This window comes from Balaenoptera physalus (genome assembly GCF_965194825.1).
Source record: "Balaenoptera physalus genome assembly, chromosome: 7".
Classification (NCBI taxonomy): Eukaryota; Metazoa; Chordata; class Mammalia; order Artiodactyla; family Balaenopteridae; genus Balaenoptera; species Balaenoptera physalus.
In genome coordinates, this window is record NC_138886.1 from 25,534,733 (window position 1) to 25,561,949 (window position 27,217).

At 44.0% G+C, this 27,217-nt stretch overlaps 1 long non-coding RNA gene and 1 pseudogene across 2 annotated transcripts in view; both read left to right on the forward strand.

The window, feature by feature from the left end:
- LOC309665097 overlaps positions 1–9,985 on the forward strand; it is a 914,413-nt gene extending 904,428 nt beyond the window's left edge. Inside the window, exon 2 of the long non-coding RNA XR_014266218.1 lies at positions 5,654–9,985. This is a non-coding gene — a long non-coding RNA (uncharacterized lncRNA). The remainder of the gene's footprint in view (positions 1–5,653) is intronic.
- Positions 9,986–18,593: 8,608 nt separating this feature from the next.
- Positions 18,594–26,537, forward strand: LOC309664212 (large ribosomal subunit protein eL37 pseudogene; annotated as a pseudogene). Its single transcript has one exon. The product of its transcript is annotated as a large ribosomal subunit protein eL37 pseudogene (transcript).
- The last annotated feature ends 680 nt before the right edge of the window (positions 26,538–27,217 follow it).

A 27,217-nucleotide genomic window follows, 5' to 3' on the forward strand; every position in this document is an offset into this window, starting at 1 on the left:
AGGGGAAATTCAGCTTCCATCAAAATCAAGTGATAAACAGGAAGGGCTTTTAGACTCTCCTTTGAGTAAGTTCTCAGGTGAAGACTAAGGACCATCTAGGATTAGCGAGAAAGACTCTGAAGAAAGAAGCAGGCGTCTCAGTTCTCACTGCCTGGGATAGGATGGCATGGAACACACCAGGGGCCCCTGGGAGAAGAAGAATGAACATGGGATCAGAGCTGACTACTCACCCACACTGGGTAAGCTCCAGTTCCTGGAGGACCAAGAGAGAACCTACTATCAGTGCCGAATGCAGAGCCCTTATGATTAGTTGACACTCCATTTATAGACTCTACATTACCTTCATAATTATCATTATTGTTGCTGCTGCTGCTGTTGTTATTAACATTATCACTATAGAGTACGGATTCAATCACCAAGTCATTCTTAAAAAATCCTCTTTCACCTTCATAAAGTCCTAAGTCAAAGAACTACCCTAGGCACTAATATAAAAATATTCTTAGCTTAGAAAGACCTGACCTGACTCTTATAATCAAGACTCTGGTGCTTAGGGTGAATAAGACCAGATAAGCGATTCTTCAGAGACATGGGTGGTGGCCAGGCTTGTTTCTCGCTAGGTGTGTTGCAGTTACACCAAGACTGTGCTCAGCCTTCTCAAATTGGGATAGATGTGGAGGCACGCTGCTCAGATCTCCCTTCAAGAAAGAACTCAGCAGTCAGCTGCAAGGAACGAAGGTAGCTGGTGGCAGCTTCCAGCCATAACACTTTCAGGTTGTACTTAGCTTTCAAGCCAAGCCCATGGTCTTTCTGGGCACCCTCTAGCCAATGATCAATGTGATGGGGGCATTTCTACCCAACATGGGATTCCTTTGACAGGTAATCTTTGCTCTAGAGCAACCAATTGAGTTGGCAGACACTTAGTGCAATGTGAATTGTGGTCCGAGGCTTTCCTTATCTCGCTGTCCTTTCACGCATGTCAGATTTGCATCACCGTCTGAAGGTTTTTTCTGCCCAATTCTGCTTCCTACCCCTACCCCTTATCTGTCACAAGCAATAACTCCCACCCCGACCAAAAAACTGCTTTACTCCTAATGCCATCTCATGGCTGCTTCCCAGAAAATCCAGTTGAAAAACCTGTTACCTTCTTTAACATTACTATCACCTCACAAAGTAGGTGGTAATATCCCTATTTTACAGATTAGGAAGGTGAGGGTCAGAGAGGTAGATGAGGGAGCTGTCATTCAAACCCAAGTCTGCTTGACCAGGAAGGAGAAAAAACTAGGAGGCAACATTTGCTATTCAAATTGTCAGTCAAAAGGAAAGCATCACTAGTGTTAGCTTAGTCTGAGTGAAGAGAACACAAGAACCCAAAGTTGAGGTGAGGGTTCTTTTGCCCCTCGAGAGATCTGTCTGGGCAAAGGGGGGTTCCGGGCAGAGCTCTGGCCCCTGAGGCTTCTGAGGAGGAACTGCTACCATCACGACGAGCATGGATTTCTGCACATGAGCCCCTTTGGCAAACTGGTGACAACTGCAGACCTCTTCTCAGAGTCGTATTTTTAAATGCACCAAATGAAATATGTCAGATTGCAAGGGAGGCCGATTATATTAAAATAAAGCTGTTAGAATATTTTTTAAACCTGCAATATGGTAATATATGTGCCTCTTTAGTAATGCATTACATAACAAGTTCTAGCAGCAGGTCTTATAAGTACCATAATTTTGAAGTAGTTTTGAACTTGAAAGATATTTTGACCTGTCTACAATGACTCCAGCGTGATGTGAAAAACCCATGGTTTGTATTGGCAACAAAGTCAAGGTCATGCTAATACCACTGTGATTTGTTGCTTACATTACAATTGGAAAACATGCCAAATTTCAGTTAGAGATTAGTGAAAATAAAGATGTACTTTATTCCCATGCAAGTTCACAAACCCTAGATTAGGAAGCCCTTCAGTAAATTCTGATTGTACCTGACAAACTGTGTGGCAAATTCTAACTCACTCAAAACTATAATCGTTCCCAAATAGGTAGTATGTAGACTCTTAGAGAGGGACCAATGAGCTCTAGAAGCCAGTACGGGATTCCCAAGAATAAATTACAGCAAGTAATCCTATTTGGTTTTTGTGATAGAATCAGAGACTAATAGGTTGGGAAGGCCTGTGGGTGACCATATTATGCCTGAAAGGCCTTTGACCCAAACCCTTATGATGTCTTTTTAACTGAGATAAAGAGATGTAAGTTGGACAATAACGCAGTTGGTTGACTGCCTAGCAAGTTCCGCCAGTCTCCAAAGGGTCAAAGCCAAGCTGGAGAGTGTGTTCCAATAGCACCCTAGAGGACTCAGCCCTAGGCCCTGGCTGACCCAACAGTTTCTTGCAGAGACTTGGATGAGAACCTAGAAAACCAGCTGAGCCGATTCTCAAAAGACATGAAACCCCAAGGCTTGGTGAATACTCTGGATAGCAGAGTCCAAATCCAAAGCAATGCTAGGGAGCCAGAAATAAAAATGAACAGAATTTCTCAAGAAGGAATTTAATAAAGATGGCTGCATTGGGATCGACATATATACACTATTGATACTATGTCTAAAATAGATAACTAATGAGAACATACTGTATAGCACAGGGAACTACTTAATGCACTGTGGTGACCTACCTGGGAAGGAAATCCGAAAAAGAGTGGATATATGTATATGTAGAGCTGATTCATTCTGCTGTACGGTAGAAACTAACACAACATTGTAAAGCAACTGTACTCCAATAAAAATTAATTTAAATAAATAAATAAAACCAGAGTTGGAAAGTAAAATTAATAATAATAAAACAATGTTAGGACAATTGATGAAACATTGGTGAAAAGTGCAATTAGACCTCTATCTCACAAGGTATATTAAAAGAAACTCCAATTATATTAAAAAAAAAAAAAAGATGGATGCAAAGTCAGATCTGGAAATTTACAAGTGTCAATATAACTGCAGGTGCAGAGGATGACGGCAAAGAGCTTACAAGCAGTACCTGTGGTGCTAAAGACCTAGGGATGCGACGTCTGTCACAGACGTAAGCCTGTGCTACCCTAGACTGAAAGCTGTTGTCCAGAGTAAGGGAGATGCGACTCCTCCTCTTCTCAAAGCTGAATGGCCCAAATCTGGGGATGGGGGTGGGGTGGGGATGTGTGCTGCGGTAGGAGTCATACTCAAAAGACTTGTAATGAACAGGATTGCACTCAGAGGAGTGCTGAGAAATCCAAACTCTACGACATAGAAACAGTGGTTGAAGCCACCAACAGCATTTGGTCTGATAAAAAGCACTTTGGGAAAGAAAGGGACAGGGAGATAAGATCATTTTTCTCAAAGGCCATTATGTATAACCGGGATCTACAAACATTTTCTGTAACGGGCCAGATAGTAACTATTTTCTGCTTTGCGAACCTGTGGCACATCTGATTTCTGTCACAGCGACACACTCTGTCATTGGACGCAAAAGCAGCCATAGACAATATAGAAATGAATGGGCGTGGCTGTGTTCTAATAAAACTTTATTTACAAACACTGGTGGAGGGTCTGATTTAGCCTGCGAGACGTAGTTTGCCGACCCCTGATGTAGAAGGAGGAACGTAACATTTCCTTAGAGTCTACTCTGTGCCAAACATCTGCACATTATCTCGTTGATTCCTCATAGAACTCATAGAACCAAAGTAGGTACTATCTCCCCATTTTAACATACAGGAAAACTGAGACTCCATATATTCCTATACTTGTATACTTCTATATGCGTTATTAAGCAAATACGCCCCAAACCCCGCACCTAGCATGAGATGGCCCTAGAATTCTAATGAGCTTCCATCACAGCACTCACTCCCTGGAGAACTGGTGCCTGGCCATGGGGGATCTACACGTGGAGTGAGTCATCACCCGAGTGATGGCAAATAATACATCTGGAAGGGCCACCAAGTCCCAGAAACATCCTGAGAAATGCAAAGACCGTGATTCCAGTCACGAGGAGGAGACCTGGGTCACTGAGTTGAAAGCTGTGATGAAGTGACCTATGGTAGCCACTCTTGATGGGAACAAATCAGCTAAAGGTTTTCTCATTGTTTTAAGTATTTTTTAAAATTAGATGATTCATTAGCCACAGAGGTATTTTCCATAGCACCACTTACCACAGCGCTTCCTGCCAAGAACAAGGTCAGAGGCAAGGGTCTCTGAAAAGCTGCAGCATCAGGGTTAGAGCGAGAAGTAACATCTCCTCCCTGTGTGGGCAGGATCGCCTTCCCCCTCTCCCCTCTCCCTTCTCTCCTCACAATACAGCCCTTGGAAGCCTCCAGCCAACCCCTAGGCAGTCACTCCCTGCTCTGCACTCTCTCCACACCTCCATCATCACACCTACCATCACTCTTATTTCTCAGAAGGACCATCAAAATGGCACAAGCTGCAAATTACGTGTCACCGAAACCCAGTGCTCAGAGGGTGTCTGATACCTAGACTTGCTCAATAAAAGTCTGTTTTATTAAACTTCACTTAAACAGGTCTCAAGCAAATGCACTCGCCTACATCTCCCATTTAACTCCCATGGCAATCACTTAACAAATCACCCTCTGTCTTACTTGATAGATGAAAGAATAAGAGGCCCCTAGATCGAGGCAGAAAGAACCGTTGGTGCCCGTTGGAAGCCAAACCTGCTCCTGCTGTGCTCCCTGAGTTCTGTGTCACTCCTCCACTTCAGGCCAGGAAGAACATTCACAAGGATGTCAGCCAGGATGCCAACGCATGGCTTTTCTTTAATGATTACTGGAGGACATTGATTTTTTTTCTAGTTCAAATCAACTTCTATAGCCCACTGCTAGAGCAAACTGAGAGTAAACTAACTGGATAAGCCAGTCCTGCCCCGGACCCACTCTGCTATTTTATTGCAAGAATCACCTTCCTCATGAGTGTTCATTGATCTGTGTCTACATATACCCAATACAGTATAAAGAAGAAAGCAAGGCTCCAACGTCAGACAGACCTGAGATTAAATCCTGTTTCTGCCATTGATCGGCTCTGTGACCTTAAGCATATTGCTTAATCTGCCAGGGCCTTGATGTCCTCATCTGTAAAATGGGTTTAAGAATGCCTACTTTGTAGGCTTGTGAGATTAAGAGAAATAATGGGCCAGAAAAAGCATTTGTAAAGTGCTGATATAGGTGAGATAGTTCAATGATTGATAGCTAGGTAGCAGCAGGTAAGCTTATTTTGTAACGAGAGAAATTGAGTGTTGAGAGTTTAGGAAAAGGAGTAACAATACCCTCATAAACACCTATCCTCTTTCTGGATGAGGGATCTGAGACTCAGAGATATGAGATAACTTGCCTAGTGGCACACTGCTAATAATTGACCTGACCTCATCACACATCCTGCGCTTGGACGGTGTCCCACATGCATTAGGCACTCAGTGAGCATTTGCAGACTAATTAACTGAAGGAATGATAGGATATGGTCTAAAAACACGAGCAGCGTAATCCAGGAGTACAGTGCTCTGGTCTCCTTCAGGCAGGGCCATTCTTGTTGCATTTTTTTTAATTTTTTTTATTTGTTTATTTTTGGCTGCACTGGGTCTTCATTGCTGCGCACAGACTTTCTCTAGTTGCAGCAAGCCGGGGCTACTCTTCGTTGTAGTTCACGGGCTTCTCGTTGCGGTGGCTTCTCTTGTTGTGGAGCACGGGATCTAGGCGTGCGGGCTTCAGTAGTTGTGGCACATGGGCTTAGTAGTTGTGGCTCATGGGCTCTAGAGCGCAGGCTCAGTAGTTGTGGCGCACAGGCTTAGTTGCTCCGCAGCATGTGGGATCTTCCCAGACCAGGGCCCGAACCCGCGTCCCCTGCATTGGCAGGCGGATTCTTAACCCCTGCGCCACCAGGGAAGTCCTCTTGTTGCATCTTTTGGGGATGAATAGTCCTACATGAGTTCTAGTGTGTCCAATGGGTATTACCACCATAGCCTCGAGAACTAACTTAACTCATTGTCGACAATCTTCTAAGGAAGAGAAGCTGGGGTTCAAGAACACAGGAATTTTAACTGCTCATATCTAAAGTTTATGATTAGTCTTAAGCAAATAAGGCCAAGTTCTCTTGCCCTGAGACTATTACAGAATTCAGTTTACTGATATTCAGTGGACCATCAGTTCCCATTTATTTTAATATTATAGAACGAGGCTGAGTTCTATAAACATAGAGTCACGGTGGTATAATGGAAAGAGCGCCGGACTAAATGTAAGGAGACATGGGTTCAAATCTCGGTCCCTATGAACTCTAGGCATGAATCTTAGCCTCTTTGCCTCTGATTCTTCATCTATAAAATGGGAAAATAATACTAGCCCCTCTTCATTATAATAATGAGGATTAAGTGGGATCATGTATGTTAAAGTGTCTGTCTTGATGCTTAGCACATAGAAAGTGCTTAATAAATATTTATCCATTTGATGGAATGCACATGTGGTATCTGGCATACTAAACACTCATAATGAGAGGCTATTTAGTCAGTTCATTCTTAGCATTAGACCTGGGTCCCTAGAAGGCACTTAATAAATGCTCTTTCACTCAGTGGAATACTTGCCCAATGACTGGCATAGTAGTTGCTTAATGAATGTTCACTCATTCAGTGGAATCTTAGCACAGTGCATAGCACATAGACAACACTCCATAAATGTTGGTCAAATCCAAGTAGGGAAAGCGGAACTTCATTCATTTAATGAGATTTTGCAATCCCATAAATATTGTATGTTGTTGCCAGGGCTTTACAAAGCAAATCAACCATTGTTGAAATGTTCTCAGCTTGTGCTGGTTAACAAACCGTTGTAAACTATTTTCCAAACATACGGCATTCCATGAATGTGCCATAATAACACTGGTAATGCTAAGCACCCCCAGATCCTAAACAAGTGGTGGGAGAGTGCAGCATATGAATTAATTCAGAAGTCAACAAAGGATCCATCTTCACAGAGACAAACACAACTACACAATCCTTCCTAAGCTTGCCCAGAGCTCAGCTTGACAATCATTTTGACAGATCCTAGAGACACTGAACCCCAAGGAAAAATTCCCAAGTGTAGGCAGAGTCTGTCAGGAATTAGAAATGCACATATGCAAATGTATGCCTATAGGAGAGTATGTGTATATATAAAATCTTCTTTTAAAGGATTCGTCTTTGAAAGTTTTGCTGTATTTAAGTACTCTGCAACATGAAAGCATTTTTTTCCTTGGGAAAAAGGCGAGTGGCTTTTAATGGTGTATTTTCTCCTTTTAGAGACCACATTTTCTAGAAAGACCATCAAGGAAAGACTTTTAAGAAAGGAGGGAGAGATGCCTTCAACAGACACTTGGTTTTCCCAATCAGAAGTTCAAGAGGGAGAGACAAACTCTATATAATTCCTGCGCAGAGTAGGTGAGTGACACTGAAGTTTAGTTCTGAAGAATGTGCATGAATTCTTTAGGCATGAAAGGTGGAGGAAGAACATTCCAGTTCTGAAAGGGAAAGTGACATTTAAGGTATGGCAATGAGTTCGACATGGCTGGCGATCAAGTGTGTGGGGTCCAGGGGTTAGTAGCAGCAAGTGATGCTAAAGAGGTGGGCCAGGCTGGGAGACCTTTAAGCCAAGGTCCATGACCTGTGAGGAATGTTATACTTGCCTCTCCTTCATAACACTTATCTCCATCTGTCTTATTTTGAACTTGGTTGTTTATTAAGGGTTTTTTCTCTGTTTCCTTCTTCCAGTCTGGAACTCCTGGAGACCAGGATTGCATGTGTGTTACCTTTATTCACACTTGCAAGTCTAGCTTAGCACACTGCCCCTAATATGTACAAAACAAGTTTCAAAGTAAATAAAAAGCAAAGACACCTTTCCAGAAGTTAATATCTGTTGCCTACTGTCTAATCTTCCTTCATATACAAGGCCAGTGTGCCAGTTAGGAGTTAATACAGGAAAAAGAAGTCCCTCCAGGTAATTTAAACAGAAGGGCATTTAATACAAGGAATGAGGTGCTTATATAATCCTTGGAGGGCTAGAGGAGCCACTCTGGGGGGCTCCTGGCTCAAGTGCACAACTCCAAAGCTGAGATGCAGAGGTCAGTGAACCTCTGCTGCTGCTGCTTCTGACTTCAACTGCCAATATCTCTCATTCTCAAAAAGCCGGTGACTGCATTACATGCCTTAGACCTGAGTCAGTTCACAGACATGCGTGAGTCTATCACCTCACTGGCCAGCAGCATGACAACAAGACTGTGGCTTCCAGCTCACTGTGAACTTCCCAGTCTCTTGGAATTTCATCTCAATGGTGGAATCTAATTTGCTTCCAGATCCCCAACTGCAAGGGAATCAGGGAAATGTAGTTTCTAGCCTTCCCGCCCCTGGGATAAAGAAAGACCCCTAAGAAGCGGGTAGGGATGGATGCCTGATTCTAATCAAAGATATCAAGAATAATTCTAATTGCCTGCTGAATACTTGAAGTATGGGCTCTTTTAAAAAAACAAACAAAAAACCTTTTTATAGCCTGGATAACATTTCCTAAGAAATGAAGAATATTTTCTAGCGCCAGCCTTTTTTTTTTTTTGGCAGTGCCACGTGGCATGTGGGATCTTAGTTCCCCAACCAGGGGTCGAACCTGTGCCCCCTGCATTGGAAGGGCAGAGTCTTAAACACTGGACCAACAGGGAAGTCCCTGGCAGTCTTATTTCTTAACTAAAATCAGAAGCACCTCCTTTTTCCCAGTCCCTTTCCTCTTCCTCTTTCTTTCTCTTCCTTTTTCTTTCTGAACAATTCTGTCCTGAATTGTGGACACGTGGATCTAGGTGGAGGTGGGAAGGCCATGGAGGTTAAGAGTAGGGTGTCAGAGCCTGGGAGGGAGGAGAGATCATCCTCACGGGGGGATGGCCCGAAACGGGAGTTAAAGTCCAAGAAAGGTGAGGAGAATATCCACGTGGGGGGATGGACAGTGCGGGGTGTTAGCCTGACCTGGGGTGACGAAGTCATCTACTCAGGGGGAGGAATAGAGACAGCAATGGAAGATAGGTTACATGCAGGGGACTTAATAAGTAAATACATGAGGAATCGTGGAAGCCAGGTTTTTCACTGTGGAGAAAGGAGTCACAGCATGGAAAAGGAGAAGAGTAGGATGAATCCTGTGGTGTTAGTCTGGAATTAAAACTATAAGTTTTCAATGTCTGGAATTAAAACTATAAGTTTTCAACTCATTGTTTTCAATGTATATGTAGATAGACAAATAGATATAAATATAGATGTAAATGTGAATTTCTGTGTGTGTGTGTGTGTTTCCTGGCTCTGCCTACATAAAGGACCTGGGAGCTGTGACACCCCAATGGCAATAATCACAACTAGCATCCAAATCTTGGCTTTCAAATAACATTTTGCATTAAAAGGAACCAGGGCTCCGTGGAGAAATGGCTGATTCCAGGACTAGGGCAGGGGAAGTACAAGATGAGCCTGGAACATCTTGTGCCATAAAGTAAGGAAGGGCTCAGAGAATGATGGGGACAAGTCAAGAGGACACAGAATCCAGATTGAAAGGATTCCCACTGGCCAAATCTAGGACACTTTGAACATCAAAATAAATAATTACAGCAAAGGATGATAACTCATTGAATAAAATAGGAAGCCACGAGCGCAACTGATAAACTACTTAAGCGAAAATTTGATCAAAAACAAGATATTTAAATAGTTTCGAAGTACATGCCCATAAAATTACAGAGGAAGTACCACAATGGTCATTGCAGCTCTATTTATAATAGCCAGGACATGGAAGCAACCTAAGTGTCCATCGACAGATGAATGGATAAAGAAGATGTGACACATATATACAATGGAATATTACTCAGCCATAAAAAGAAACAAAATTGAGTTATTTGTAGTGAGGTGGATGGACCTAGAGTCTGTCATACAGAGTGAAGTAAGTCAGAAAGAGAAAAACAAATACCGTATGCTAACACATATATATGGAATCTAAAAAAAAAAAAGGTCATGAAGAACCTAGGGGCAAGATGGGAATAAAGACACAGACCTACTAGAGAATGGACTTCAGGACACAGGGAGGGGGAAGGGTAAGCTGGGACAAAGTGAGAGAGTGGCATGGACATATATACAATACCAAATGTAAAATAGATAGCTAGTGGGAAGCAGCCGCATAGCACAGGGAGATCAGCTCGGTGCTTTGTGACTACCTAGAAGGGTGGGATAGGGAGGGTGGGAGGGAGGGAGACGGAAGAGGGAAGAGATATGGGGATATATGTATATGTATAACTGATTGACTTTGTCATAAAGCAGAAACTAACACACCATTGTAAAGCAATTATACTCCAATAAAGATGTTTAAAAAAAAATTACAGAGGGAAAAAAGAGTGTAACGTTACAGTGAGAAGCCTGGCAGATGCCACCTTAGGAACTGAACATCGTCAGTGATGGAACAAACTGGAATTTCACACCTCGTGCCAGGATGCAATGAGAAGAACAGCATCGCTTCTGGGATAGTCCTGCCAGAGCTGCACAACTGGGATAATGTCATGAAGAAACATCAGACAAACACAGCTGAACTGATGTTCTACGAAATAACTGGCCTGTAATCTTCAAAAGTGTCAAGGTCGTGAAAATAACGAAAGACTGAGAAACTGTCCCACGCTGAAGGAGACTAAAGCGCATTGATAACTGAGGCCAATGATTCTAGAATGGAGTCTTCCAGCAGGACTAATAGGACATTATCGGGACCATGCGGGAAATGTGAACGGAGCCTGAGGATTACATAATAGTATTGGATAGATGTTAAGTTCTTGAGTTTGACGGTTGCATTGTGGTTATATAGGAGAATATCCTTGTTTGTAGGAAATATCCACTTCACTATTTGGAGGTCACAGGACATCAGATTGGTAACTTATTTTCAAATAATTCAGAAGGAAAAAAAGTTATTTGCATTGTACTTGCCACTCTTTCTTAAGTTTGTGAATATTTCGAAATAAAATTTATTTGTAAAAAATGATAAGTACCCAAGCTCCAGGGGAACGCAGATTTATGAAATCAAGAACCTAAAACCTCACCTGTCTTACAGCTTCAAAAAACTCTACTTCACCTTTCCAAACAGATGAGAGTCCTTCTTTTTTTTCACATTGGATCTGGGAAATACAAACTGAAGCTGTACAAGGTTTCTGGAACAAGCAGTATCCCTGGAGGCTTCGTTGGATATATACCCACCTCCAACCTTCCAATGTCTATCATAATGTATGGAAAGAAAACTTGGTGAAGAATAAGAAGACCCAGGATCTGAATGTCATTGTCACCACTTCCTAAATATGCTACTTTGGGCAACTGCTTACCCTCCCTAAGCCTGTGTTTCCTTAACTATAAAATGGAGATAATAATATTTACTTCACAGTATTGTTGGAAGAGTTAAATACAATAATGGGTGTGAACCTGCCTAAATAATGACTGGCATAGGAGCATAAGGGTTTCGTTTTTAATTGCACAACAACTTAATTTTATATAACCCAAAAAGTTCCTTTGACTCTGCCGTTTACTCACTCATTCTCACTCATTTATACACTTAATGTTTGACAAATACTTACCGAGAATCTACTATACACGGTTCTACGGTCCAAGTCAGAAATAATAAACCACAAGTTACCCTTTTTTTTCCTACAAAGAAGAAGATGCAATGGAAAACAATGCTTTACATCCAGCTGTGAATTATGAATTTAAATCAGTTTAATAATCCAACCAAGGGTGTGTTTGCATTTCATTCCCTCTCTCTTATTGTAGCTATTGAATCCACCCACGTCTCCATCACATACATCTTTATTTTCCAGTGAGTTCTGAAAGATTTCCAAGGTAGAGCAAGACACAGGGAATGCAGCTGACGTCTGCCTCCCCCTGGGAATTAAGTCACTCCATTTAATTCCTCCTGACATTTTCCCCATTGTACTTTCTGCTCTTCCTCAAAATACATCCTTCTCAGAAAACAAATGTACTTATTGACTACCCAGGACAATCTTGGAAACAGTCGCAATTGATCGTGTGTAGAGTTCAGAAAAAACAAAACGACAAACCAAATGCAGAAACCTGTTCCATAAGGTCTCCAAAGCACTAACAGGTTGTTTGGGACATCAAGAGTCCCAGGGGTTTCTCTGTAAACCCCACTTAGGCAGGCAGAGAGATTTCTTTTCCATTTTTAGGCCATTGGCAATTTCGTTTGCTTAGGCTTAATCGTTCCCGGATATTGAGAGGGTACAGAAGGTAATTGTATGTTTGATTTTAATGACTCTTTTGGCCTCGATTTAACATCCTCGCTGAAAAAATTACCAACGAACCCACACGCACAAGGGGTTTTCTGTTTGTTTTTCGGTATTCTTTTTCCTCAAGAAATTCGCCTGAAGGTGAAATACAGATAAAATCCAGCTGTGCAGCCCCGCACCGTTTCTGTGAGTGGACGGGTCTCCGTCACTCAGAGCATCACAAGCGAGAGGCTAGAAAGGGCCCGGTTCCTGTGTCAGAGCCGGGCCGACAGTAGCTGTGCCCTCAGCCAACCAGGGGAGAGTCCACATCCGTACTCTCGCGTCTCCCTCTGGCCCAGCAGCCCTCTGCAATCCGAACTTCTAAAACTGCTCTGGCTAAGTGGCGCCGTACTGGGGGCACCTACCTCCCCGACTGCCCAAAGACAGAACAATTTTAACTGCCAGGAATGCGGCAGAACTGTCGGAAGGGCGTGAAATCGGCTACGCAAATTGTGAAATAGCTGTTGTGTGACAGCATCAAATAGTGCAGTCGAGGTCCCCTTGCGGAGAGGAGGTGACCCGACCTCCATCCCCCCAAGTGCCGGCCTTGCCATCCAGTCTGAGGGCCGCGCGCACCCAGAGCCCGCCCAGCCCCGGGACCAAAGCCCTCGCCGAGGTCCTCTCCACAGTACCTGGCACAGGTGGCCGCCCCCAGAAAACTCCTCCTCCCTGACTCCCCCTGTCCTCTGCCCCTCCCCCGCGCGCCTCTTTAGCCCCGCCCCCTTCCTTTCCCCTCCCACCCCGGCGCCTCGCCCGCCCCGCCCCCTCTCGTGTTTTCCTTTCAGGCCCCTCTTTCCCAGTTCTCCCTTTAAAAGTTGGTGCAACCCAGGCCTGGGCAGGAGAGGGGAGAGCAAAATGCCCGCCATATCAGAATCGCTAAGATAGGGTAAATAAATTTTGAAAAAGCATATTTAATAGTGTAACTTAATATTTAATAAAGGAGAGAGATGTCTGAGCTTTTTTTTTTTTAATGTATGGGTTTACATAACACTATGTAAGTTTCACGTGTACAGTATTGTATTTCGACTTTTGTGTACCAGAAAGAATGCTCACCACCAAGAAGCGTAGTCTCCACCCCTCACCATACAGTTGACCCCCTTTAGCCATTTCAGCCCCCCACCCCTTCCCCTCTGGTAACCACTACTCTGTTCTTTGTATCTACCTGTTTTGAGATGTCTATTTTTTAATACAAATCTCTGAAGGTTAAGCTCAGCAAAATCTCCTTGGTGATGAACCACGATGCAGGGATTCTTAGCTGTACCCACGGGGTTCTATCGGTTTGTTTTTCTAGGTTTTTTTGGGGGGGTAGGGGGTGTATGTTTACCAAGACACTACATTCCCTTTGTTTAAGGTTGAGAAACGCTGTTCTCAATAACCTCATCCACTCCTACGGGGCTTCGATTATACCTCGAAGCCGACAGCTGCCAATGCTCTATCTCTAGCTCAGATCTCTCCTTGGAGCCTGCTATCCCGCAGGGACTGCTTACTGGATGTTTCCAATGGCAAGGCTCAAACCTAACAGGTCCGCAGGTGAGCTCACGGTCTTCCCCACACCCTGCTCCCTGTCTCTGCCCTGTGACCCGGGCCAGGCACTGGGGATGCCCCAACGCCCGGGCTCGACCCACGTTAGACTCAGCTCTAAACTATCTCATACACCCGTCTTCTCCTCTCCACTGCAGACACTACCTCAGCTCAGCCCTCCCTCCAGGGTGTTTTAGGAGATAACAGCCTCCCAACTGCGTTCCTCGGCTTTGAATTCTCCTCCCTCCACGCTGCTGGAAAATGACCCACCTAAAATATTCTAGTGGCTCCTTATTGCTTGTAGAATAAATGTTAATGTTCTCAGAACAACCACGGAAAGCTCATCATAGTAGGACTCCGTCCTACCTTCCCTGTTTCTTTTCTTGACAGCCCTCCTTCCAATTCCACTTTCCAGCCACCTGATTCCCCCAACCCTCCGGACTCCTTCCCACCTGCTGACTTTTATGCACGCAGTTCCCTCTGCCTAGAATTCCACCTCCCTGCCTGGCTACATAGTGAACTCCTCTTCTTCCTGCAGAGCCCATCTATGTAGAGCTTTTCCACACTCCTCCAGGTGTAAATAATTGTTCCCTTCATTGTTTTCCTGCCTCACTTCCTACAGTCTCCTTTAAGCCCTTATCAGTTTGTAAATTGAGTTATTTGGTTAGAGTCTATCTTCTCCTGTGTGTTATGACCTCTTTGAGTGTAGAAGCTGAAGCAGCATCTACATCTATGTTTCCCCAGAATCTTACACAGAGCCTGGTACAGAGCAGGTACTGAATGAATGAATGATGACCCCATGGTGCCTGCTGCCTTTTCCCAGCATTACTGTGCTCTCAAGTCCTCTGTGACATAACAGGACCATCAGGACAGTAAAGGATTGCAATATCTTTACATTAGTTCCCTAATGCTGCATAGCAAATTACCCCAAACTTAGTGGCTTAAAAAATCAGTCATCACTTGTGATCTCTCTCTGGATGGGGCATTTGGACACTAATTCCTCCCTCATGATGTCTGAGGCCTCAAGTGGAAGATTCAAAGGCCAGGGGCCAGAACTATCTGAACCCTCATTTACTCACATGTTGACATTGACTGTCAGCTGGAGCTTAGCTAAGTGTCAGCCAAAACACTTCCATGTAGCTTCTCCGTGTGGCCTGAGCTTCCTTACAACAGGGTGTATGGATTTCAAGGACAAGTGTCCTAAGAGTGAGAAAAAGCAGGTGAAACCATATTGACTTTTAGACCTCGCCTTGGGGGTCGTGCACCCTCACTTCTGCCACATTCTGTTGATCGAGGCAGTTACAAAGGTCCATCCAGGTCCAAGGGGAGGGAACATAAAACCCACATTTTGAAGGAAAAGTGTTCATATCACATTGTAATAAGAACATGTGGGATGGCATATATATTGATACATTGGTGTGGCTGTATTTGGAAATTATCTGCTATGATGTTCAAGGAACACCGCCCTCTGCTACTGTGGGGACACTAGCCTCATGAAGCATTGGGAGCACATTAGACAAATAACCCTAAATGGCTACCTACCTTGGTCATGAACATTTGTTATGAATCTCAGATGGAAGATTTCCATCCAATTAGCAAGAGCCCCAAACTGTCAGGGACATACAACTGTGTGAAGAGGACTGAAGGAAATTATTTAGGATCTGTTTATTGAATTAACTCACCAAAGACTGACTACTCTGTACCAGGCCCTATAGATGAGCCAGATACATCCCCTGCCTACTAGAAACAAATATACTCAAAACCACTTTTCCTTGCTACACTGAACCAACATCCTTGAACCAAGTTAGTACACTTCCATTTTCTGTTCCCTTGAGATAGAACCTTGGTTCCATATGCAAAATGAACTCTGAGAATATGCCCAATCATACCTGAGTACAGGGACAAAGAAAATTTAGGCTTCCAAGCTGAGTCTCTCTATTGCACAAGGAAGAATTAAATACCCACCATAAAGGTAAAACAGATTAAATATTATTAGTGACTAGAACGTATAGATATTATAGGACTCAGTCTCCTTGTGCGGGAAAACTGCAACCCAGGAGCCAAATCCTACCAGGAGCCTGTTTGTTTGTTTTTTTTCCTTAATTAATTTATTTTTTATTTTATTTTTGGCTGCGTTGGGTCTTTGTTGCTGTGCGTGGGCTTTCTCTGGTTTTGGCGAGAGGGGGCTGTTCTTTGTTGCAGTGCACAGGCTTCTCATTGCAGTGGCTTCTCTTGTTGCGTAGCACAGGCTCTAGGTGTGTGGGCTTCAGTAGTTGTGGAACGCAGGCTCAGTAGTTGTGGCACGTGGGCTCTAGAGTGCAGGCTGAGTAGTTGTGGCGCACAGGCTTAGTTGCTCCGCAGCATGTGGGATCTTCCCGGGCCAGGGCTCGAACCCATGTCCCCTGCATTGGCAGGTGGATTCTCAACCACTGCGCTACCAGGGAAGCCCCCAGCAGCACGTTTTTATAAATAAAGTTTTATTAGAACACAGCTCTGCTCATTGATTTAAGAATGGCCTGTGGCCACTTTCATGTGGCAGAGTTGAGTAGTTGCCACAGTGACTATCTGGTCCCATAGACCCTCAAATATTTACTGTCTGGCCCTTTACAGACAAAGTTTGCTGCCCTTCCTCTAAATCTTTTTGCTTGCTTGCATCAATCATAGTGCTGCCTTCTATCATGCTTCACTCATGCACCAGGCTCTATGCTAGGAATCCCTGTATGAATTACTTTCAACTTTACCTGGAACCACCAGGGAAATATTATCCTCATCTTGCAGATGGAGAAAATCAAGATTTTAAGAGATGAAAGATTTGCACAAAGCCACAACCCGTCAGTGGTGGAATTCAAACCCAGGTCAGTATAATTCCAAAGGCCATGCTCTTATCTTCACACCTGTCAGTAAAAGCATGGGGTATAGACACTTCTGCCTTCTGGCTGTCTGGGTGAGAAACAACTGGAATCCAGGAGCTGCCGGACATGATTATTAGCCTAAGGAATCTGCACTCGAACACAACCACTGTCCCCAAATGACTGATTGTCATGGACATGATTCATCATCCAGCGAGGCGGGGATCACGGAGGTTGCCCCTAGAAGCCAACGGAATGAACAGAGAGGGTTGGGCCACAAAAGCCCTCAGCACACACAGCTGAGACCCGGGGCTTGGAGCTATAGACACAGAACCACGGAGACTCCACCACCTTCCTCAGAGCTCCTCAATCTGGAGCGTTGCCCAGGCCATCTGGAGGATCAGAAAGAGTCCAGTCGTGACAGGTAGCTTTTATCTGGACAGCAGCCACTGCTGTAATGAGACTCCCCTTAGCACTTGCCAAATTCTGTACATCTCTGGTTCAGCTGGGAGCTGGTACCCCTCCGTGTAAGTCTGCATTCGCCGGCTCCAGACCGTTAGCATCCTTAAGAGACAGGAGGCCGAGATGTTTGGGGGCACAGGGCACTTGGGACCACAAGGAATCTACCCAGATACTCCCTGAGAACTCACCTATCACAGCCTTGTTTGTGCTGGGACCCAAGTCTGAGCTCTGCTTACAAAAAGGAGGGCATTGCCCATAGCATACTGAGGTATTTTTTGATCGTTGCTGTTTCGTTTTTAAATTCTCTCACATTCATTACACATGTTTTTATCGAGCATCCACCATGCTCGATAAATAAATGAAAGAAAATTCCCTGCCATCAATAATAATTATTGAGTGCTTACTCCATACCAGGAATTTCTCTAAAAGCTGTGCAGGCAGAAAGACATTTAAAACTCACAGCAACACTGCAAGGTAGGTACCAGCCTTGTCTCATTTCACAAAAGAAGAAACTGAGGCACAAGAATGTTCATTCATTCAACAAATGCATCACACACACACACACACACACACACACACACACACACGTATATATATAAAGAGAGAGCAAACGTTCTATGCTAATACTCCCAATAACTAGCATGTTTACAATTGGAGCCCTAAAGTTTAAAAAACAAAAATCTTAACCATACACATTTACATACATTTCTGCTCATTGTACCATCCCCGCTAAGAAAGCCATTTTTTAGATGGTGAAATCTCAGAGACGTTTAAGGGATTTGCACAAGGTCACACAGCCAGTCGTGGCCTGCCTATCAGGGAAAAGCTTTCTATAGAAGGACCAGAACAAGATCCTCAAGGTACCTTTCAGCTTTAGAACCCAAGGGATCAATTGCAGGGGGCTTTCCTCTCCCACCCTGGCCCCTTGTCCCCTCATTGGGAGTCTACCCGTCACTCCCAGGTCCCTTCTAGCAAAAATCGAGTGTTTTCACCAGTGCGAAGTAGATTTAGAAATCCCCCGCCATCAGGAAGTGAGAAGCAGCCACCTGGCTTCAGGGTCGCCTAACTTCGCCTTAACCATCAGGGTAGAACGTCCTCATGAAAATCAACACAGTGGGGCGGCCGAGTGCTCCCCTGGGAGGGTCACGAAGGCAGAGCCACCACAAGAGCACGTTTGCGTCCCCTCCTGTGAGAGGCTGAGAGCCTCTGCCCGAGAGCCCCAGGGGGAGCAAGTCATCCCTACAGGGAGGAAGGAGGACGGGCTTCCAGGGAGCTGAAAGCCATTTGGGAGTGAAGATGAGCAGATGGGAAGCTAGGGACAGGATACTTGGCCCCAAAGCCAGTGTGCATGAAAGCAGCAGGTCTGGCTTCTTGTGCTGCTTGTAAGTGCATTCTGGAAGCTTCTGAGAGGTTCTCAGAGTTGGTGAGGTCAGTCTTCCAGGGGACCCGAGGCCTGGCTGCCCAACCTAGCCCTTCCAAGGGGTTTTACTGCCCTGGGTTAAACAGTGGTAATCATTTTAGGCCAGAAGCAAACGTATTAATGCCAGATGCCAGCTGAGGGGACACTCCAAGAGTTGAGTGGGTGTCCTGGTGTAAGATTCAATGAACCCACCATGCTGATCAGTTGTGAAGACCAAATGGATTCAGCTTAAGACCTTCAAGAGGGGTTTGTCCAATCATTGGTTTATTCAGGAAATATTTGTTGAGTATTTACCGAGTGTCAAGCATCATTCCTTGTTGCTGGGGTTACCAAGGGGAATAAGGCATATCCCTGCTCAGATCTCTGGACAGACCAACAGATGCATGATGAACCACAGCACAGGGTGAGGACTGGGGCTGAGAATGAGCAGGAGAAAGAAACAACAACCCTGCTGGGACCAGGACTGGAATAAGAAGACCATCGATACTACCAAACCCTTGTTTGAGCCGTGTGACCATCACCGAGTTATTTAAACTCTTTCTGCCTCAGTTCCTTGTCTGTAAAATGGAAATAAAACCAGTTCTTTCCTTGGAAGTGTGTTGTGAGGATTAAATGTAAATCTATATATAGTACTTACAGCAGCACCAAGCACGTCCTGTGCGCCATTGGAGAGTTGTAATTATTAAATGTTCACTATGCTCAATGGACCTAGAGATTGTCATACAGAGTGAAGTAAGTCAGAAAGAGAAAAACAAATATCATATAATATCGCTTTTATGTGGAATCTAGAAAAATGGTACAGATGAACTTATTGGCAAAGCAGAAATAGAGTCACAGATGTAGAGAACAAACTTGTGGTTACCAAGGGGGGCTGGGACAAATTGGGAGATTGGGATTGACATATATACACTACTATGTATAAAATAGATAGATAACTAATGAGAACCTTCTGTTCAGCAGAGGGAACCCGACTCAGTGATCTGTGGTGACCCAAATGGGAAGGAAATCTAAAAAAGAGTGGATATGTGTATACGTATAACTGATTCACTTTGCTGTACAGCAGAAACTAACACAACATTGTAAAGCAACTATACTCCAATAAAAATTTTTTTAAAAATGTTCACTAAGCACTAGGTCCTGTTCTAAGGTTTACATGAATCCATACCTACATGGTTGGGACTCTTGTCAACCCTATTTTATCGGCGCACAAGGAGGCACAAGGAGGTTGTGGGAGGAGGTTGCATAGCTTATAAGCGCTGGGGCCGGGATTTGAACCCAAGCAGTCAGGCACCCAACTCTATGCGCTTGACCTAATACAATTCTGCCTCAGGACCCCACCATGCTGACCCAGCACGGGAAGGGGACAGTTGAGTGGGAAGTCATTCCAGAAGACATAACATTGGAGCTGGTCTTTGGTGACAATTGGTATTTGTAAGGAGTTAGGGAGGTGAAATAGAGGTGTGTCACTTGACGTAGGGTTCAAGGGCATTGATTTGGGAGTTAGAATCCCCAGTACACCATTTGCCAGCAGTATAACCTCCAGTGAGTTGCTAAGTATCTATGCCTCAGTTTTCTCATGTGTAAAACAGGAATCACTATTCCTACCTTGAGAGGCTGTTGTACAGATGAAATGAACTCAAGCACTTCGGATGTTCTCTGGCACATAACAAGTGTGCAGGAAATGGAGGCTATTTCCTCCCAGCTTCACTCATCTCCTGCTGCCTTGCATCCCTCTTATTTTCATCCTTTCTCCCTCCTGCCCCCCATGACCCACCCCCGTTCTCTTTATGGAACATTGGTAGTTAGTTTCACTTTGTCTGGCTTTCTTTGTTCAGTAAATACTTTCCTAGTTTTCCTCATCCCCTCTGGGACCTCTTTCAGCATTTCCTTTCCAAATACCTCTTCCTATGTCCATTCTGAAACACTGACGTTTCTGTGGGTACCACTGTTGGTCATCTCCTCTCTTCCCACTCTACATACCTGGGTAATCTGTGCATCCATATACTGACAAATCCCAAATCTGTATGTCTGGAGCAGATCACTCTTTTGAGCTCCTGACCCACATTTCTAGCTACCACCTCTGCTGGGATGTCACAGTGCTACGTGTCTAAATTGGAACCATCCTTTTTATCCCCAAAAGTGCTCTACCTCCTGGTAACCCAATCTTAGCAACTGGCACCACCACCCATCCAGTTGCCCAAGCTAGAAACTGGGAGTTGTTTTGGAATCCTCTTACCATTCCACCTCCACATCTAATGAGTCACCAAGTCTTGTTGATTTCACCTCCTTTGACACCTTCCTCTTCTCTCCAGCTCCACTGCTCCTGCCTGGTTCAGGCTCAGGCCATGTCTTTTATAGTCTTGGCAGGGCTTCCTAACAAAACTCCTTCTCACCAGCCTTTGCCTTCCTTTAATCCATCCTCTGCATCACGGGTGACAAACTTTTTCTGTAAAGGAACAGATAGTAAATATCTTAGGCTTTGTGGCCATAGGATCTCTATCACAGCTAAGGAATTCCACCATTGTATGCAAAAGCAGCGGCAGACAATGCATAAATGAATGGGTATGACTCTGTTCCAATAAAACTTTATTTAGAAAAACACGAGCTGCATGGATTTGACTCATGAGCCATAATTTGCCAGCTCTTGTCCTATATTGTGGCCAAAGTGGTCTAACAAACCTAAGGGCACGTGTCATTCCTCTGTTGAAAATCTTTCATTGATCTCCAGATGCTGTCAAGATAAAGTCTAAGACCCTTAATAAGGCTATTATGTCCTCTGTGATCTGGTCTCTTCTTCCTCTTCTTCTTCTCCTTCTTCTTCTTCTTCCTCTTCTTCTTCTTCTTCTTCTCCTTCTTCTCCTTCTTCTCCTTCTTCTCCTTCTTCTCCTTCTTCTCCTTCTTCTTCTTCTTCTTCTTCTTCTTCTTCTTCTCCTCCTCCTCCTCCTCTTCCTCCTTCTCCTTCTTCTTCTTCTCCTTCTTCTTCTCCTATTTATCACATTACCCATGCTTCAACATTTTCCAACTGCTACAGATCCTAGAGTATATTGTGAATTTTTTCCATCTCTGTGCTTTAAAGTTGCTGTTCCTTCTGCCCCCAAATGTTCCTTCCCTTCATTTATTTAGCACACTGGCACTCATCCCCCCCAAATTCAAGTTAAGTCTCATCACCTGTTTGAAGTCTCCTATCCCACAACTGGAGAGAAAGAGTACTTCTTGTGAAATGTATTTCACTGGCAAATTGGGAGGTCTTTGATGATAGAAACTATGTCTCATTCATTTCACATTTTTGATGGCTAAAGGAACCCTCATTTTCACTGTACACAGGAGGAAACTGAGGCACAGGAAACCCATGTTACAAACTCAAGGTCACATAGCAAAGAAGGCTCTATACTGGAATTGAAACCTGGAAAACACGGATCCTGAGTCCAAAACCTATGCTCTCTCTACTTCACTTTAAAAGTCAGAAAGAAAGATCTTTGTCCAGTGTCTACTTATTTCATAGCCTGGAAATAATATCACTAGGTTTTCTCCATATCCAGGAAAGCCTTTAGCAGTAGAACAGGAGAAACAGGATTCTGTATGGCTCCTTCAGAATAAAACTATGTGATCTTTCTCTTTTCTCTTACTTTCAAGTCTCTGGGCAAGCTGATGGATGCAACCCATAGGTTCCAAGTGTTGCTGCTGCCTCAACACTCTAAAGAGACTTCTTGGAGTTCTCTAACTAGTTGGGTGGGTCCTCTCCTTCTGTTGGCTCACTTTTCTGGTCCCTTCTGTGAGCATCCTTCACAAAGTAAGTCATTCTGCAAATAAATGAATTTTCCCACCCTATCAGGTGTGCTCACAACACAATGGACAATGAAGTTCATGGTCTGCATGGTGATCCATTCTCATGTCTCACGCATTACTGTACAGGGAGTGCATACTGCACTTTGTGGTAAGGATATGGAGTGATGTGAAAAGACTAAAAATGGAAACACAGAACTCAAAATTACCATTTCTTTCTGAAGAAATAACCCAGAATTGCCTTGATTCCCATTCAGCAATGGGATAAATGCTTTTTAAAAAGTCCTTCAAGTTTTGATGCATTTGCAAGAAGGAAGGCAACATCGTACTTTCAGGCACTTGTTTCTTAAATTCAAGCTTTCAAGGATGTGTGAGAACTGACCTTGATCTCTAGGCCTGTGGTTTTCTATCTGAGCTCTGCAGAGTTCTAGGATTGCTCTAAGATCTCCAGGAGTTCTACAGTGAAGTATTCTCGACTAATTGTTGATGGTTTACACTATGTCCTCTTGAGTTCTATGTTGGGTTCCAGATAAAATTTCTGTTTTAAAAAGTCATTCTATCTTTGGTCTCAGCAGCAGAAGTGAGATGATGAAGGGAACGTCATCGTTTGGAAAGCGTCGGAATAAGATGCACATGTTGTGCCGCCGCTGTGGCTCTAAGACCTACCACCTTCAGAAGTCGACCTGTGGCAAATGTGGCTACACTGCCAAGCGAAAGAGAGAGCATAACTGGAGTGTTAAAGCTAAAAGACGAAATACCACCAGGACTGGTCGAATGAGACACCTAAAAATTGTATACCGCACATTCAGGCATGGATTCTGTGAAGGAACCACACCTAAACCCAAGAGGGCAGCTGTTGCAGCATCCAGTTTGTCTTAATGATTAGTCATGCAATAAATGTTCTGGTTTAAAAATCAAACAAACAAAAAAGTCATTCTACTGCTTATTAGAAAAAATTAAAAATTAAATCTATAATATTCAAATTGACAGTTTAAATTAATGGCTCTGGAATGTACCTAGGGACCAATTTGTAATAGATCTGCTGACCACTAGTTTCATCAAGAAATAACTGTGGAAGCAAATAAAAATCTGGAAATATTTGCAAGATGGTTGAGCAACAAACCCGCTTTTAGCTTTCTATGCCATCCATCAGGTACCACATGCCACCCATCAGGAGCCTCAGCACTTTCCTCTTGGTCACCTCCTTGGTTCCGGACCCCTTGGCCTCACTCATCCTGGCACTATGCTCCACCCTCCCACTTCTCCCCTTTCTACCTCTCGATGCTTACTCACATTTGAGAGTTGACATTTACACTTGATCTTGATACTCAACTTAGTCTTCCCAGAGTCACAGCTTTGGCTCCCCTTAAACATGATGCAGGCTCTCTTGACTGCCTCAGGCTGCCTTGGGTGACATGTATTCTGGGTTCACTTAACCTGTAAACTTTACCCTATAAATTAACACTGGAGGGGTCCCATTCAGCACAGCAGCTCATGAGGAATAGTAGCCAAAATATAAATAAATCTCAAAACACATGACACCAAGCTCCTACTAAAGAGAGTTATGGAGTTAAAGTTATTAATTCAACAAAAGATTAACTGTGTGTCTATCATATGCCACACAATGAGCTGGGTCCTGAAGATTTAGAAGCTATGGCCTCTGCCTACAAGATGCTCACGGTGTAGTAGAAGAGACAGCATAGGGCATAACTATCTGTGAGACACTCTGAAATGTGACAAAACAAGCCTTACAGAGACACAGTCCAAACAGTTTGCCGTCATTGTAGACAAACATTCACAGTCTGGTGCCTACTCTCCTAGCCTTATTTCTTCTGTCTTTCCCAGTGCTTCCTGAGCTCTAGCCACACAAAATCCCTCCCTTTCCATGACCTTTCACAAGTCTATGCATTTGCACAGGCTCCTTTCTCTGCTGCAATTGCTTTCTCTGCATCCTTCCTCACTGCCAAGTTCTCTCTCGCCCATCATGTAACTCATAGGTGAATGTCTCTGACAGCTAGCAAGTCCTTAATAAATCTGAACAAATAAATTAAAGGCCCAACTCAATTGTCTACCTTTCCGTGAAACCCCCCCCTGATTTTCAGAATTAGTCTGCCGCCTTCTCCGTAATCCCACAACCCTTTGTTCACATCTTCATCAAAGCTTTTAATAAGCTGTACTAAAGTTATTGATTTCTGTGTCTCATGTCCCAACCAGCAGTTCCTTAAGAGTAAAGATAAAGTCTTAGATGTCTTTGTATAGATCACTCACTTCCCTAACACCCTTACCCCGTCCCTGGAATTATCACTGCCTGATAATGTATTTTCTGGTCAATAACTGATTGATAAGGCAATAAATATAAAAAGGAATGAATGAGTCATGGGTATAAAATATCATGCAGGCACAAAGAAGAAAGGATTCATTCTTACTAGGGATATCAGAAAAGGCTACATAGAACAGATGGCATAAAAATTGAGCCTTGAGAAATTATTAGAAGTGTTCCTAAAAAACAAGAAAGAGGAGGACACTCCTAGGGAGGAAAGGGTGTGGGCAAAGGTAGGGAGGAATGAAAGAATGTGACAAATTTGGGGAATGATGACTCCATTGATCTGGCTGATGGCTCCTCTGAGGAGTATAGATTTTATCATGCGTCAATGGAGAGCCACCGCAGGGGAGTGACACGGTCAGACGTGCATTCTAGGAAGATAAGTGTGGACTAATAATAGGCGAGCGATTGGAAGCCAGGTGACCCTTCGGAGGCTGTTGCACTTATCCTTGTCTAGAGGATGGATGGAGAAGATCTGGACTAAGACTGTGAATGTGGAGGTGGAGAGGAAGGATGGTTTAATAGATCTTTAGGAAATGACTCAACAGGAGCTCTAATTTTGCAGAAAAAAGAAAGAAGCCCAGACACAGAGAGAAAGGAACTGATGAGATGTGAATTAGAAGAAGCAGAATCAGATCATCACGTGATCTGAATGGCCAAGGCAGCAGCCTTCCCAAAGGAAATGGTACAAACTCAGAAGTCAAGGAAATGTTATCGTGAGCAGGGAAACCAACCAAGGAAAAATTCACTCCACATTTTACACGAGTTACGAGACTGGTGAGGAAAGCTGGGTTCTTGGCTGAGGTTTGTATTGAGCTGATCACCAAGAGCAACACGTGCATGACTAACAACCCCATAATAGGCCCTTCCTTATGAGCTGTAATGGGAGCTGTGCTGACAGATGTGACGGGTATTCTCAGCAATCCTTGGGGAGTGACAACTGCAGAGCTCACACACAAAAACAGGTGAGACTCACTCTTGAAACATCCTAGCTGCTGGTGTGTAAGCACGCTGGGTTCCTCAAGCATCCTGAACGTTTTCTTTGCCCATTTGGAAGGGGGATCCTAATATCTTCTTAGCTGTGAGATCTTGCGAGAGCCTGACCTCCCTGCTGGGGCTCACTTTCCTTATCTGTAAAAGAGGGATAACAGTACAAGCTCCTCTGAAAGGTGATAGTGAGAAATTGATGAGAAGCTAGCTTCTCAGTAAGCTAAGAAGCATGAATAAATGTTCGGGCTTAGTAATACGAGCCAAGAACTGTACCTGGAATTTATTTCTCCATATTTCTGAGAAAAATGTGGTCTGTTTCTGTATGATTTGCGCAAACCATCCAAAGGGTTAGCAAAAAAATGTTTTTCCTGATCGAGAATAATTTCTTCTTTTAAAAGGGAAGTGATGCTCTGCTAACGGCAAATACATCAAAAAAGTTGAGTGTGGCCTTCCTCATGCCACTCAGAGACAAAGGAGAGCCACCGGCATCTGTGATGGCTCCGAATCAGCAGAAGACAAATGGAGCTGGACCACGAGGCAAGGAGAGAAGGCTTCTGGAGCACATCCCCTCTCAACAGGTCCCAAAGGGATCCACCAATGGCTAGCCACACCTCTGCAAGAGCTTGGAAACTAAGATGGGAAAGAACAGCTCGGTGTCTCAAAATGTGCCACCTCTGATTAAAAATTGATACCTATGGGGAAGAATTCCAAAAATGTAGACTAGAGAGAGTTGGAGACTTTTTAAAAAATTATTCACCAAGTTGTTTTTTCTTTGTGACAGTATCTTACGTTTAAAGTTTTGTTTAGAAAACACTTTCACTCTCTTTGTTCTATTTAGTCCTCGCACTAAGCTGTGGAGATGAATATTATTATCTTTTTAATTGTTTGCTTTTTTCAAAAATTTATTTCTTTTTTTATTTATGGCTGTGTTGGGTCTTCATTTCTGTGCGAGGGCTTTCTCTAGTTGCGGCAAGCGGGGGCCACTCTTCATCGCGGTGCGCAAGCCTCTCACTATCGCGGCCTCTCTTGTTGCGGAGCACAGGCTCCAGACGCGCAGGCTCAGTCGTTGTGGCTCACGGGCCTAGTTGCTTCGCGGCATGTGGGATCTTCCCAGACCAGGGCTCGAACCCGTGTCCCCTGCATTGGCAGGCAGATTCTCAACCACTGCGCCACCAGGGAAGCTCAAGATGGATGTTATTGATAGTGTTATTATTCCCATGTAAGGGCTGAAGAAACTGAAGCTCAGAGTGACACACAGTCACCAGCAGGACTGTGACACCTGACTCTCAGCTCACCCTCTCCGTGTACACAACCCAACAGCAAGCTCCCCGAGTGCAGAACCATGGCTTCTATTTCCCTTAGTGCCTAACCTACTGCTCCAAATAGACACTCATGAGTGCTTCCTGATTAAACTATCTTATTTGTTTGTGTATGTAGTCATTCCATGCATATGTAGTGGGCACCAAATAATGCTGCTGTGGATAATGAATAACTCATATGCAAACTAAACTCTGCTTGAAACCTAGTAGGGGAGGGCATGAGGAGAAGAAAAAGCAAGAGCCCACAAC